This window comes from Bos indicus, chromosome 6 (genome assembly GCF_029378745.1).
Source record: "Bos indicus isolate NIAB-ARS_2022 breed Sahiwal x Tharparkar chromosome 6, NIAB-ARS_B.indTharparkar_mat_pri_1.0, whole genome shotgun sequence".
Lineage (NCBI taxonomy): Eukaryota > Metazoa > Chordata > Mammalia > Artiodactyla > Bovidae > Bos > Bos indicus.
The window spans coordinates 6,943,296-6,954,528 of record NC_091765.1 but is presented as its reverse complement, the minus strand read 5'-3'; the positions used below and the strand labels follow the sequence as shown (position 1 = coordinate 6,954,528).

Below are 11,233 nucleotides of genomic sequence, written 5' to 3'. Positions count from 1 at the left end.
ACATTCAAGAAACTAAGATTATTGCATCCGGTCCCATCACTTCATGGTAAATAGATGGGGAAGCAATGGAAACAGTGACAGACTATTTTCTTGGGGTCCAAAATCACTGCAGATGGTGACTGCAGCCATGAAATTAAAAGATGCTTGCTCCTTGGAAGAAAAGCTATGACCATTCTAGACAGCATACTAAAAAGCAGAGACATTTCTTTGCCAGCAAAGGTCCATCTAGTGAAAGCTATGGTTTTTCCAGTAGTCACGTATGGATGTGAGACTTGGATTATAAAGAAAGCTGAGTGCCAAAGAATTGATGCTTTTGAACTGTGGTGTTGGAGAAGACTCTTAAGAGTCCCTTGGACTGGGGGGTGGGGAGATCAAACCATCAATTCTCAAGGAAATCAGTCCTGAATATTCATTGGAAGCACTGATGTTAAACCTGAAACTCCAATACTTTGGCCACCAGATGCAAAGAACTGACTCAAAAGACTCTGATGCTGGGAAAGATTGAAGGCGGGAGGAGAAGGGGATGACAAAGGATGATATGGTTGGATGGCATCATGGACTCAATGGACATGAGATTGAGCAAGCTCCAGGAATTGGTGATGGACAGGGAAGCCTGGTGTGCTGCAGTCCATGGGGTTGCAAAAAGTTGGACACGACTGAGCAACTGAACTGAACTGAACTGAACTGATAATCATGCTAATTGCAGATGTATTTTTTTTTTGTCACCATATTTTTTCCAGAAGTTGACAACAATATTACATCCTGAAGTCAGTTTCATGGATTATGAAGCCTATTACTTCATTTCCCAGGGACATGTAGATGAGTCTATTGTCAGTGAACACAGGTAAGAGCCTTTTTAGATGAGGGCCAACATAGAGGAAAAAGCATTTTAGATGATGACAGAAAAATGTTTCCTGTCACTGATAAATATCATATTCACTTATAATTTCAGATCAGAGTCAAACAAACTTAAGCCACAGGCTCATGCTTATTTCTATTCTTTCGTTCTCACTCTTTACATTCTACTCATATTCTACTTTCTCATAGTTCTGATTCTTTTTCTTATTTATGTCTGACCATTGTTTTATATTATATGTTAGAATTTATTTTATTTTTTAGAATTTACTTTAAATCTTTGTGGGATAAGGTGAAGCAGAATGAATGAATGAATGAATGAGCAGATTAGTTTAATATTTTACTAGGCCTTCAAAAAATTTTTGAGAGAACTTTTCGCTAGAAAACACAAAACATGTTTTCAAAGTTCAGTAGTGTCTTATGGAAAAGAGAACATAGATCTCCGTTCCTATAAAGGATAGAAATAAGATCTGTGTATAGAAATTACTAGTAGGTAAATTTAAACTCACCGTGATGAAAATTTCTTAGTGGTTAAAGAAGTCTTAAAAAGAAAAGGATATCTCACAAAACATCAAGTTTTCTACTGCTGTTACCATATTTGAACAGAGGTTGGACAACTACTGTCAGGGATAGTACTTTAGTGAGCAGGAGGCTGGACTAGAAGGAATCTAAAGCCTTGTGTATCTTTGAGACTGTAATAAAATACATATTATAGCAAGAAAAACAATATACAGGTTCTTATAGCAACATATTATCATTGATGACAGCAGTATTGGTAACTGTAATAACAACACTAATGGCCATAATAACACAGTATAAGACTTTATAGTTGCTTTTATCTGGGAACATCAAAATACATCATATATAAGTATTATTTCTCATCCCAATTTTACAGATAAGAAAATTAGGATGCTTCAAAGTGAAATAACAAAGGTAATGAAATTGCTTAAACTGACAATAAGTCAGCAAAATTAAGGAGGTTACTGGTTAAACCACTCAATGTAGTTAACTAGCTAATAGATTGGAATGTAAGGCCAGTAAAGTTGTGCCTAAGGAAGAGCTGGCTAAGATGCTATGGATACTGAATTTGATCTGATGTTTAACAAAAGGTCATGCTGCAGAGCTTTAAGGAGTTTAGTGAACACTCAGTTCCTGAATTACCTATTTTATAAGAGGCTAGAGAACCCTTAGGAACTTTTCTCTTTCCCCTCTCCTCCAAAGCGGCCTTATTCTTTCAGACTAGATACTGTAAATGACAAGGCACATTGCCACAAGCACCTCTGAGCTTACAGTTTTATAGCTTTGTACACAGAGAAGAAAAAGGATCTTTCCTGTAAGCTCTATTAATAATTTGAAAACTCCTGAGAAAGAATACTGATTAGCTCAAATCACTCATACACTAATCACCAGAGCCAGAAAATGATGAAATGCTCAACATGGAGTTATGCCCATCCTGGGGTTAAGTGGTATGATCTATTATTACTGGTAAAAGCAGGAAAGGACAAAGCAATATATGTCCACAGTACATATTTTCTTAATTGAAAAAAATTAAAATGTATATTAACCAGGTAATTCTAAATACAGTTTTGAAACAGCTTTGTAAAGACATGCACATATTAAAAAATTGGGTCTTCTAAACTTCTTAGTTTGATCAAATAATTTTATATCATTTTTGGTACTATTCATTCTTGTTTCTTTTTTTTCCTTCCGGCCTGATTCTCTTTACTTCACCGACATTAGTTAAATTGGCCATAGTATGATTCTACTTTTGGTTCTGATTGTGAGATGCTACTTAGGAAGGAAGGGTATTTGTGGAGAACATCTGAATACTGACCTCAGACCAGCTGACTTAGAAGACACTCCGAGTGATGACAAGTTCTTTGCAGGTGTCTCCAATCTGTTCTGTGTCTTCAATCAGTAACTGCATATTTTAATTTTACAGAAAAAAAGAAGAAGAAAAAGTTATTGTTTTCATTCTATGACATATTGTAGATCCAGATTCAGGTGTCAAATAACTCTTTATTGATGCCTACTCTGTGCCACTGTATTAGCCTTTACAGAAAGAATAATGATGGAGAGAGGCTTTTCATGGGATCTGCTTTCTAGATAATGAGAAAGACAAACAAATAAACTAAATAATCACAGGTTTTGAAAAGTGGTATGAGATGAATAAACAGAACACTGTGATAGAGACAGGTAGGAAGTTCTAAGTCAAAGATGACTTCTAGGAAGACAAAGTTAAAACTAGAGTATAGAGGATGAAAAGGAGTCAGCCACTTGGAGACTCAGGGGAAGGCATTGTAGGTCAGGGTTTCCTAGCTTGGGCACTAATGACATTTTGAACCATATAATTCTTTGTTGTGGGTGACTTGTCTGTTGTGTGGTGTTTAGAACTGGCCTCACCCCAACTGGATACAAGTAGCAGCACTCCCTTCCTACCCTGTGACAATCAGCAACGTATTGCCCTTTGCCAAATGTCCCTTGAGAGACAATATCACTCCCCATTAAGAACCAGGGTTCTAGGTATAGGGAATAAAGAGTGCAAAATCCTTGATAGCATGAGATGCTGTTAGGGAGGGAAGAATAGCTCCTTCAGGTGTCTATTTGGATTTTATGTATATAGTAAGTCTTTGAACAATTTTAAGTAGGGGGGTAACATGTCAATATTTAAAATAGGCTACTTCGGCTGCTGTGTGCGAAATATATATTTAAAACCATGAGGATAAAACCTGGTCTTAGGGCCAGGCACTACGAACACCATCATCTAGAAAGTGTAAGAGAAAAGCATGTTGAAAAGGAACAACCAAATAGGTTGGAGGAAAGCCATGTAAAAGGATGGTGTTACAAAAATTGGTATGAGTCATAGAGGAAGTGGTTGATTATGACTAGATTTTTTGCTTGGCCTCATCATCACTGAAGGTTTCTCTGGAATTGTACTGATTTAGCTCATCTTCTTGCCTCACTACAATTTCCCCTACAAATCCGTATATAATTCCAAACTAAACATCCTGTTCAAGAACTTAAAAGGCTTCCTATTATAGCCCTGCATTGGCTTTAATTCCTGTTTCTAAAACTTTGCTCTTGAATAGTCATATCTCCTTCACAGTGCCTTCAAATATGCCTATCCATGAACCTTCCAAGTTGAAGCTCATATCTGATCTCCCATAGCAGCTTTCCCCAATTCTGGTCCACACAGATGTCTCTATTCTCCAAAAAATTAACAGAACTTCTAGTTCTTCAACCTATCCACTGAACACATTTGTTATATATCTATGCCAGGCACTGTGCTATGCCCTAGAAATTCACAGTGAAAAAATATAGTCCCTGTTCTCTACAAGTTTACTAAGAAGATAACACTTGTCAACATTTCCTTCATGCAATTAGGAAAAAAGGAGTTAGTCTCACATCCAATCCTGAGATAGCCATTTAGCTACAACTTCTCTATACTGTATTTCACTTTATCCTACCCAGCCCATTCATGGTTTGCCATGTCTTTAGCTGTTGTTTACCTCCTGGAACTACCAGATGACAGCTTCTCAGGATAGAATACTGCTACCTCTACCACTTATCAGTGAATAGGGTGATTAGAACCACAAGATGGTACATCTCCCGAAGCCTGGATCTGCTACTTCTACCACTTATTGTGAATAGGGTGAATAGAACCACAAGATGGTACATCTCCCAAAGTCTGGATTATAATCGCTCCAGAATAATAAAGAGGTATGTAAGTGTGGTGGTGCTGATGATGTAAACTTTGGCTGAGCCTCATTCAAACAACATAATGTCTTTGGCATTCCAAATCTTTTCTTTCATGATCTCAAGTCAGTGAGAAGTGCAGAGATTTTTCCTCATTAATTTGGGTCTGCCCAATAAAATAAATACTGAATTAAACGTATACACATATACTTCGAGAACAAATAGTAATTCTCAGAGGCAGTACATTTAAAACTTATGTTGTGACATTTCTAACTACAAAGTTTTTTGGGAGCAACTCCTGTCCTAAAATACAGTGAACTGTCAATTTTCCTTTTTTTCACTGTTTGCTTCAGACTGTCCATTTGACTCTAACTTGTGATCTAGTATACCATGTAAAACTCAGTACTTAAATATGCCAAGAAGTAGCAGAAAGTTTGAAGTTACATGATTAAAAAAACTGTACAGTTACGGTTTTGTCAAATTCTTGAGCATGGTAAACTGAATGGCATTCTTCTACAATCTAGAAAGGAGGCAGGGAGATAGTATGAGTCTTTATTATCCATAGTTCAAATTATTTTTCAAGAGTGCTCTGTCAATTACATTTGCAAAGAAATAGCTATATTATAACATAATTGTTATAGATAAACCCAAAAAGGGTGAAGGAAGGGCAAATCTGTCTCAGGAAGTTATGAAAGTTTCCATGGATGAAATAAGTATTCAACTGAGACCTAAAAGATCTTGAGAGAACCTAGTAGAAACACAGATGAGCAAGGAATTCAATACAGCTAGCATGGCATAAATGGGCAAGAGTAGTAGATGAGACTAAGTCTGGGGCCAGGTCCTGAAGGAGATGGGGAGCTCCTGAAAAAAGCATGGTAATATTGTAATCATATTTTTGTGTTAGAAAAATTATTAACAGACATGGATGTTGGACTGGAGTGGGAAATAACTAGAGCCTATTGCAGTGGTCCAAGGGAGATGAGTTAGGAGAGATGATGATTAGCCGATAGATTAAGACAGTGAGAATGGAGATTAAAAGGGGTGCGGGGGTTGAGAGATCCTTAAGGAGATGAATTAATCAAATTTGATATCAGGACAGAGGAAATGAAGGAAATGTAATATAGGGGTACACATGGATTCTTGATTTGGGCAACTGGGTGCTATTATCTAAAATAGGGAATGAAAGCAGTGTAGGTTCCAGATGGGTGGGAAGAGATACGACACTAGGAGTAGGGAACAGAAAAGATGTCCAAGTCAATTTGGGACATACCTATATGACTGCCTGCAATGCAGAAGCCATAAGAGACGAGAGACAGGGTTCGATTCCTGGGTCGGGAAGATCCCCTGGAGAAGGGAATGACAATCCACTCCAGCATTCTTGCCTGGAGAATCCCATGGACAGAGCGGCCTGGTGTGCTACAGTTCATAGGGTTGCAAAGAGTTGGATACTACTGAAGTGACCCAGCACATGACACCCAAAGATGCTGTTGCTTAAAAGGGTCTAAGCTGAAGATATCCATTTGGGAGTCCTTGGTGCCCAGGATGCTGCTGCTGCTGCTAAGTCACGTCAGTCGTGTCCGACTCTGTGCGACCCCATAGATGGCAGCCCACCCGGTTCCTCTGTCCCTGGGATTCTCCAGACAAGAATATTGGAGTGGGTTGCCATTTCCTTCCCCAGGTGCCCAGTATACCTAGTAGATAAGTCCATCGTGGGGAAAAGACTGTTCAAGGACACAAAAGAAGTTACAACACAAGAAAATGGAGAGTTTGGGAACACAGAGGGCACAGTTAAGAATAAAAATATTTAAAGTGCCTCAGAGAGGTAGTCCCAAAACCAGGAGAAGGTAGCACTAGGGGGGAGAATTAATGGTGCTCTTTTTTTAATGTAGTTCTTTTTCTCCTTCTCCAAGTTTTAAATTTCCTGAGGGCAAGAACCGTATTTTAAACTTCACTGTATTTTCTTCAGTGCCCAATTCAGTGAAGGGAACAATAAATGCTCAACAAATTCTCCTTGATTCCGTCACAGGTAATACTTGCCTATACCAATCTAAAATGTTTCCTCCTTCTGTTTCTTCAAACAGACATTTAGAGTTACCTACCTGTTTGATCAATTTTTAGAATCTGTATGTTGAACCTGCAACAGCTTTGAAATGAGTTCCAAAACCTTACTACTCATTGAGAGGGATCGTTTATACTAAAGATGACAGTGGGTTTTCCTTTTACTACTATTCCTAAGAAACAAGTTATTACAAAACCAAGTTTCGCCCATTTCCCAAACATTAGCTTGCAACTTAAAACCTGTTGAAAGCACAGTAAGGAGAAAGCCACATTTTTCTCACACTTAACCATTAACCGGGTCAACATGTTTATTAAGCCTTTCATTTTATTAAATAGTCACGAAACAACCAGTTGGGGAATATACATTCAAGCCAATGTAAATCATTTAACTGCAAACAGATTGTAAGGATTCACAAAAAGCTAAACAGAACTGCGAATTCGCCTAGGGTTTCGAGGCCAACCGATACAGGTCGTTTTCTCTGAGGTAATAACAACTAACTTAAAGCCCAGTGTCTGGTGGATTCGTGTCCCTGAGCTTAGAAAATGATGAATAAATAGACCAAGAGTATCGGAATAACTACTTCCACAACTATTCCTTTTTTCTCTTTACACCACAAAAACCAACCTGCAGCCTCCTTTCTCGAACAGTTAACCCCAGCGCTCCGCTCCCGCCTTAAGAAAAATGGTCAACTCCCTGCTCTCGCGGGATCTCGCGGCTCAGAGTAAGTCAACTGGATCACCAGCCCTATCGAATCCGCGCGGGAACACAGATCCTCAGGTCCGGAAAGCCGGGAAATCGCGTGTGGGGGCGGAGCCAGCTCCTGGAGCCTGAGGGCGGGGTCAGCTTCGAGGAGGCGGGGCGGGGGTGAGGCGGGGATTTGGGCGGGGCTCCCAGGACCTGTTGATCGCAGGTGTCACTGGCCTGACTGGCCTTTGGGTGGTGAGGCGTGTGCGCATGCTCCAAGCGCTGGGTCGAGGTCTGGGCGGCGGAGACCAGTCGCCTCTGCTCCAGTTCCCGGTGAGCCTCGGTTTCGGTGGCAGCTGTTGGTGTGTCAGCCTGGTGTCAGCTGGACGCAGAGCTGGGCCAGCGGGAGATTGCCCTGTGGCGGTAGAAGGCCCATATTTCTCTACCTGGACCGCACGCCCCTCTTGCTAAAAGGGCAGAGCTCAAGGTAAGTCTCCGAAACTAGTCCCTGGCTGGAGATCCAAAGACCTGCGACCTCCGCGGGCCTGACTGGAAGACCCACGTTCCAGTCCCAGACTCGATGTCTCTCCTCGCTGCCCCCCGACCTCCTCCACCAGCCGCTTCGGGGCAGACTCTGGAGGTCACGCAGCCCTCCCGCCGCCCTCCCGCCGCGTCCAGGATCTGGCGGAGGTGCTTTTGACCAGGCTGGAGGCGAACGCGTAGGGAGGAGGTCCTGTACTTACTGGGTTGTGGTTGTTCCTGCTGTGTTTGAGGGCTGGCCAGAGGCGGAACCTGGGATCCTGCTGGGTCGCTTAGTGCTTTGGAATTATGAATATGCTTACCTGGCGCCAGCCCCTCACTATCCAAGCCACTGCCTCTCGAGCAGTCGCTTTTTAAAGAGGTTTTGTTGTTCTGTTTGGAGAAGAGATGATTCGTGAGACTCTTCAGACTGGTGATTTCTGAGTGGTAGTAGTAATAATGTAGTGATTTAGTAGTAGTAATTTATGAAGTTAATGTTTAGCTTCTAAATGGCGATTTAGTGGACATTTCTGGTCTGGTGTGTGCCCAGTCGTATCCGACTTCTTTGCGACCCCATGGACTGTAGCCCGCCAGGCTCCTCCGTCCATGAGATTTTCCAGGCAAGAATACTGGAGTGGGTTGCCATTTCTTTCTCCAACGGGACGTTTACCAAACAACTTTTAAATATCTTTGGAGAACAGGAAGTACTTGCACAGGTGTAGCAAAGAGCGTTTCTAAAGCCTGCATTTCGAGCGTGCTCTGAGGTTTTGACTCCGCTACAAGGTTTTCTCCATTAGTACGAAGCCTCATTAATGCTTGCAAATGTACTGCAAGGCTTTATTTGTTAGATAAGAGTTTGCCAAATGTTTCCTTATCTGGAAGAAAATATGTATTTTTTTGCAGTGAGTTTTCAAGGCTATTTCTGAGGGATGTTTAAATTTAGGAGGTTCTTTGTGATTAGGGTCTGATTCACTTTTAGTAATGTTCTTTAAAGAAAAGCGTTCGTAATTATCAGTATTTAAAAGAAGGAGAAATTCCTAACAAAATTCGGATTGAAATGAACTTTTGGCTAAGTTAATATTAAATACTTCTTGTTAGTTTAATGTTCTATTCTTTTCAGTTACATGATGATGGTCTAGGCAAAGAGAAATGAAAACAAATGAAACATATTGCAAAAGTAATATATGAAAAAAAAAAGTAATATATGATTTATCTGCTGTTGTCATAATTTCAAATAGACAAACACACTGTAGGAAGGAGTTAGTTATGCTCTGAAAAAAACAAGGTTTTTGTTTTTATTTTAAATTTTATTCGTTTTTAAAATGAACTCACTGTACAGTTTGTTTAGGTTCACAATTACTAGTGATAAAACATGAAAGTGATTTATTCTACTCAACACACTAGTTATGTGTGTTTTTTTCCTACAGTGTGAAAAATAAGCAACCAAGAACAGATCTTTCATTTTCCCTATTAACTAAAAAAATGTTTTTGTAAATGTAGGTAGATTTGTATAGCTCTTGTAACTTGACACTAATAGTCATTTATTAATATTTTCTTTAGATACAAAAAAATGATTTTTTCAAAGAAAGCTATTTTAATGGTGGTAGGGCACCATTTCTCACCTAGTTTATTCTTTTTCTTAAAAAATCAAAAAACTTAACGATTTTAGTAAATACTGTGATTCAAGATCTTTTCCATTATTTAGTGTCAAATGTATATTTTAAACTGTGCAGTACCAGGATATTTTGGGAATAATGATTTAGAAGTTTTTTTTTAGCCAAAGTTCAAAAATGAAAATTCTGTTTTAAGGTAATGTACACATTCAGTAGTCAAATCACAAATTATTTTCCTGTTGAAACTGTTATTTTGCATTATAGTATATGCACACAGTAGGAACAAGAAATGTTCTACCAGAGATAAAAACTTTCAAAGGTTATTTAAACTTTAAATAACTATATAATATCCTAATCTTGGCAAGTTATTTTTTTAAATACTAGGAATACTACATGTATAGAATATTTAGGCAAAAGTATTTCTTCTTTTCTTTTCCAAATTAATCTGTAACCTCTATCAGCAGTTCTTTTATTAACTGAGGATTCATGATTAAAACTGTGGTCTATGATTAGAACTGAATTTTAATGTAACTGGGTTTCTTGGGAATCTTATACACTTTTTTCGCCCTTTTTTAATTGTAATCCCATGAATTATATTTTATGTTTTTACAAACATCATCCTAAGGGATCCATAGGCTGCCATCAAAGGTGTTCCGTGACATACCCCAACGTGCTACAAGCCATTGCATATGGTTGAAGAACTTTTATTTTACATGAGTCACTTCAGAAAAGTTGCTAGTTATTGTTTATGGCTGCATGGTTGTCGTGTTATTTATGAATTAAAATTGTCATTAAGGAAGTTTTGAATTTTTCTGAAAAGTTGTACATAGGTTGAATTCTTCTAAATTAGATCTCTGTTGCTTACATTATTTCAGAATTGCTTTCACTTTATTTCTGATGCATTGCCTTCTAACATGGTAACTCATTTCTCTTTCTCTAGCTCAGTTCGTAAATCAATGTTTAAAATAATACTATGGTGAATCTACTTGTAAAGTGAAGCATTCCCAAACTTCTTTTTGTAATTAGAAGTTTTCATATTTTAAGTTTTCTTAAAGTAGGATAGCTCTACAAATGAAACTGCTTATTTTCTACTAAGAATGACTTAATAGATTTTAAAATTTGGAAGTTAATAATTCATTGTACAGTTTATCCGATGCCACTAATCTGGATTATGTCTTTAGTCAAGATTGATACATCAGTTTAAAGAAATGGAGGAATAACAAAATGGGGTGTAAAATATCAATACAGCTTTTACTTTTTCTTCAAATGTGTTTTTTATATTGTTAAAAATCATTTTATATCAGAGATTGTGTTTTTGCTGTCATTATAGTTAGCTCGCATTTTTACTGAGTGCTTGCCGTGTTTTGGGCATTTATTAGTTATTTTAGACATGGTTTGTGATTCTTACAATAATTCTATGAACTTTTTAATATAGATCATAATTATAGATAATGGAATTCATTTGCTTTTAATGATTAAGTAGTTGAGTAATATGCTGTGTTGGTGGAAGTTTTTCAGAGGTAGAATAATTGGAAATCATGAGGTCAGTACCAGAACATGAATTCCATCCTTGTCAAGAACCCATCAGGGCATTCTTTGTTAACCAGGTACTTTGTGCTTTATCTTCTTTTAAACTTCTCACCCTGCATAATAAAATCTTGGCCCTCTAATTATGGCCCTCCCTGTTTTTAGGTGAGCAGTCTGTTTGAACCCTAGAAGATGTTTTCTATTATAAGGTACTGCTGTATAGGCCTGAAATAATCTTACCTCCTTGTCAGTATACTGCTGACATTAACCTAGCTGCCAA

General features: G+C 38.4%; 1 protein-coding gene across 3 annotated transcripts in view; it reads left to right on the top strand.

Annotated features, from left to right (window-relative positions):
• The first annotated feature begins 7,639 nt into the window (after positions 1–7,639).
• Positions 7,640–11,233, top strand: part of USP53 (ubiquitin specific peptidase 53) — a 58,984-nt gene continuing 55,390 nt past the window's right edge. Inside the window, exon 1 of one of the 3 annotated variants that reach the window (XM_070790794.1) lies at positions 7,640–7,781. The gene's annotated coding sequence lies outside the window, so the exon portion shown is untranslated. The remainder of the gene's footprint in view (positions 7,782–11,233) is intronic. The other 2 variants (XM_070790795.1, XM_070790796.1) reach the window with 2 other exon arrangements.